This window comes from Castor canadensis, chromosome 6 (assembly GCF_047511655.1).
Source record: "Castor canadensis chromosome 6, mCasCan1.hap1v2, whole genome shotgun sequence".
NCBI lineage: Eukaryota > Metazoa > Chordata > Mammalia > Rodentia > Castoridae > Castor > Castor canadensis.
Window position 1 is genome coordinate 33855916 of NC_133391.1, and position 4711 is coordinate 33860626.

General features: G+C 42.1%; 1 protein-coding gene across 14 annotated transcripts in view; it reads right to left on the minus strand.

The window, feature by feature from the left end:
- The window catches only part of LOC141410508 (C-type lectin domain family 2 member F-like), a 31150-nt gene extending 29508 nt beyond the window's left edge, over positions 1-1642 (minus strand). For all 14 annotated transcript variants that reach the window (XR_012448866.1, XR_012448867.1, XR_012448865.1 and 11 more), the window contains exon 1: positions 1463-1642. The gene's annotated coding sequence lies outside the window, so the exon portion shown is untranslated. The remainder of the gene's footprint in view (positions 1-1462) is intronic.
- Between the last annotated feature and the right edge of the window lie 3069 nt (positions 1643-4711).

Here is a 4711-nt window from a genome sequence, read left to right on the forward strand (position 1 = left end):
CTAAAAATAGGAGAAAAGCTTGATATCTCTGTCTCCATTTTGTACCTATCTGTTTTGCTCTAAATCATTCTCTCTGCAGTCATTTTTCAATCATTTTGGATTCTAGTAAAGACAGAACTGATAACATCTTCATGACAAGGGACAGAAACTACCTCCAACCATAGAGCTCCTCATTATGGACCTCCTGCCAGGTGACAATGAATGTGGATAACAACTCCAGATAAGAAGCAGCCAGACCACACCTGTGACTCAGCTGCTTAACTATGCATACTTGTCCCCTGTCCTCAGTTATTTGTCTATTTAAAGCTAAAGCTCATCTCTGTACCCCAAAGATGGCTGAAGATGCACTGAGTGCTTTCTCTGTTTCTTCCCATGGTGTGGACCAAGTCAAGCCATGTAAGAAGTCTCATTTTTCTCCCCTTCACCAGGTGTCTTTATGGACCTGACATGTGAAAATCCCAGAAGTGTTGGGCCTAGGGTCTAAAAACTTTGGTTTCAAGGCCAGCCTATGCAGAAAGTGAGACTCTACCTGAGGAATAACTAAAGCAAAAAGGTTCGGGGGAGTGGCTCAAGTGGAGAAGTGCTTGTCTAGCAGGGCAGGGTCCTGAGTTCAACCCCCAGTACTGCACCAAAAAACCCAAAAAATATGTAACATTTGAGAACAGCCAAAAGGAGACCTCATCACTAAGGATATTTCAGAGTATCAGAAATGTCCTGCTACAGTGCTGAGAAGTACCAGACTAGTGCTAGACTGGAGCTCTAGTCCCTTATAACACATATTATTAAGGAAGACCCAAAAAGGCAGAACTATTTTCAAATAATTGTGTTCTAGAGTAAGTTTAAAATGTCTAGAATAAAAACAAACACATCCATCACCCAATAAGATAGCATTTGCAGTGTCTGTAGTGCAATTAATGTTTGCAAAGAAGTCAGAAAGTTATGACCCAATCAACACATAGAAACAGATTTAGGGCTGGGCATGGGGGTTCATGTCTGTGATCACAGATACTCAGGAGGTGGAGATTAGGAAGATAGCAGTTTGAATCCAGACCAGGCAAAAAGATAATCGAGATCACATTCCCACAAACAAGCTAGGTGTAGTACCAGGTACCTGCAGTTTTAGCTACACAGGAGGCAGAGGTAAGAGGATTGCAGTCAGGCTAGCCTGGACAAAAAGACGAGACCCTGTCTTTAAAAATAACCTAAAGCAAAAGAACTGGAGATGTGGCTGAAGTGGTAGAATGATGCCTTGCAAGTGCAGGGTCCTGAGTTCAAATCCTGATACCACCAAAAAGAAAGAGAGAGAGATCTGGGTATAGTAGGGATGTTACAATTAGCAATTAAGAAATGGTCCAGAAAAACTGGTTCCCAGTGCCACAGAACTGGCTTTAAGGGTCCCTGAGACCCAAGAAAAGAGGCCCAAGGCTGCAGGACTGCACAGAGCATAGTCACTGTGACTTACAGAGAGGAACATGGTCCTGAGTAGCAGCACAGAGGAGTGGGTCCCAGAGGTGGGAGGCCAAGGGTGGGACTCAGGCCTCTTCCAAGGCCCTTAGCAAGTTCCAGCTGATCCAAGAATCAGGCACAGCCTGAGCTCAGAATCCAGTCAGTCCAGAAACAAGACACACTATGTTGCAATGACTTGACCTATTGTCTACTTCTTATATATATTGAGCTACGAAACCGGGGTGGAGCCACACAGGCCCCAGGTGACCTTGTGGATTCCACTTTTAAAGATAACACAGTCATAGCAGAATGACTGAATCTATGTCTGGCATTCCTATGCCTGCATAAACTAATAAAAAGACTCAAACCATAGCAACAAAATCTCCAATCTTGCTGAGTGCCAGTGACTGGAGGATTGTGATTTGAGGCCAGTCCTGGCCAATAGTTCAAAAAACCCATCTTCAAAGTAAGCAGACCAAACTGGACTGTCGGTAGATCCCCTGCTTTGCAAGCACAATGTCTTGAGTTTGAATGCCAGTCCCACCAAAAACACTCAGATCTCAGGGCCGGGGGTGTGGCCCCAGCTGTAGAGCAAGCATGGGGCCCTGAGTTCAAATCCCAACACCACCAAAAATAAAAAATTGCAATGGCTGAGATTAAAAATTTCACTAGATAAGAATAATGTCAAATTAGACTTCCAGAAGAAAAAAGTTAATGAGCTCAAAGGCAGAGTAAAAAGTGTTTAATATAATAAATTATCACTGAATGTGTAAAAAATATTACTCACCTTGAGGAAAGCTACTATTATGAGTTTTAAGAATTATTTTAAATAATTATTTGTGGAGCTTCTAGCCTTGGGGGATTCTGATAATACTTCATAATTCTGATAACTGTTAGAAGGAGGTACATGAGTTAGAAGTAAATTAATACATATATCGCTATAACTAGATCTCCTAACATATCCTTTGACCAAGAATCCCACTCCAATATAACCCCAGGGAAACGAATACAGAAAGAGACGTGAGTTGGGCACCAGTGGCTCACTCCTGTAATCCTAGCTAGTTGGGAGGATGAGATTGGGAGGATTGCAGTTTGAAGCCAGTCCAGGCAAACAGTTCAAGAGAGCCCATCTCCAAAACAACCAGAGCAAAATGGATTGAAGGTATGGCTCAGGCAGCAGAGTACCTGCTTTGCAAGTGTGAAGCCCTGATTTCGAACAACACTCAAGAAAAAGAAAAAGAGAAAAAAGAGATATGCATGAGTATTTCAATTGCATTACTATTTATAGTAAGAAAACAGACAATATAACAGAATATAATAGAGATATAAAGATACAGTATATGTAAAGAAATACACAGAGTATGAAAAAGAAATGAATTGCTGCAAATTTCCACAATGGACATGGTCATGGTAATTAATAAAGAGCAAATTCCTACATGTGTTGGTGACGTGTGCAAACATCACCATCAACACTGGTGACGTATGCTTATGCACTGACCTGAATTCTAAAGAATTGAGGAGCTGGGCAAGGTGGCTCATGCCTGTAATCCTAACTACTTGGGAGGCAGATCAAGAGGATCAAGGTTCAAAACCAGTTCCAGGCAAATAAGGCCCTATTTTGAAAACACCCAACACAAAAACCAGGGCTGGCAGAGTGGCTCTGGTGGTAGAGCACCTACCTGTCAAGTGGGAGGAGGTTTGAGTTCAAACCCTAGTATCAACCTCCAAAAATGAAGGTATGGCAAACGCCTTATGGCTAACACTAAGTGTTCACTATCCTGGCTAAAATGAAAAATCTAGTATGTAGTTTTTTGAGGGTGATACATTACAATCGATAGAGAATAAACAGTTTTAACAAATTCCTAAGATTCCTTGACACAACTGCTGAGGTTGAACAGAACCAAATCATGATCTGATAGGTCTATGCATAACATTTTCCCCAAAAGACATATATGTCAACAAAAGAGCATGTATAAGATGGTTATAGTAGCATTCTGTGTGATAGCCAATTTGGAAAATGAGATGCCAATCAACAGTAGAATGGAAATCAGTTACAATGTCTCATAATAGGTTATGATGTATTAACACAGTGGAATAGTATTCAGCACTGAATAAGAATACATGGCTGGATTTCAAGGACATAATATTTAACACAAGAAGTCACACGTCTTAGAGGACACAGCTTAAACAGTTCCAATTTATATAAAGTTCAAAAAGCAGGCATTTAATCACACCATTTTATGAGAACAGTGGCTTACCTCTCTAGACATGTCTCCAGAGGATTGTTGAGCATTTGTATTCCAGGAAAATAAGGAGACGTGGGCCAGCTCCCGATTGATCCTGATCTTGCCAATCAAAGCTACCAACTCTTCTTACACACATATGCTGTACTTCAAACTTATTAACCCTGACCTCCTCCATCTACTGGTCCCCCCTGCAGCCTCCACTCCACATTCATGCACTATTATCATTATTATTACTTTAGGTTTGGATTCTGCATATGAGAGCAAACGTGCCATTATTTGTCCTGTTGAGTTTGCCTTATCTCATACAATGTGTTCCATCCATGTTCCTGCAAACGACGTAATGTCATTCTTTATAGCCGAATAGTACTCCGCTGTGGGTATATGCCACAATTTTGTTATCCATTCATCAGTCATTAGGTGCCTACGCTGATTCCATAGGTTGGCCATTGTGACTAATGCTGCAATAAACATGGATGTGCAGATATCACCACTGACAGCATGAGTATTTCTCGAGGCCACAGTTTTGACAGGTTTCCACCTGAAGGGAGATAAACTGCATAAACCCTGCAGGTTCACTTGCTCTTGATTAACTTAGCAAACACTAATTTTGGAGACCACACAGCTGGGAAATGCATTGTCAGTGACCCAGCAGCCTTGCTGTATGTGACATCTCTGACATGTAGGTCTTAACAATTGTGCCCTACCTTACTTTTCAGGGACTGAAACACTGACTCTGGACAGGGCCTGCAGACCTGACAAACCAGCTGAAAAGGCATGGTGTCTCTGCCTTTGTGTTGTGGCCTGTGACAGTCTAACATGGCTGTGCTTGTCCAGTCTCTCATCCTAATCAGGTTAAAGACATGGGAGCTGCCAGGACTGGAGACCTCAGATCCCAGAGGAATCAGATCCCAAGTCCAGTAAGGTCTCTGACTTTTCCCAGAAAAGGCTGGGCCTTGCTTGGCTCTCTCCCACATCCTCTGTCTGTAACTTCTCAGGTTCCCATTTCTGAACAAAGTTCC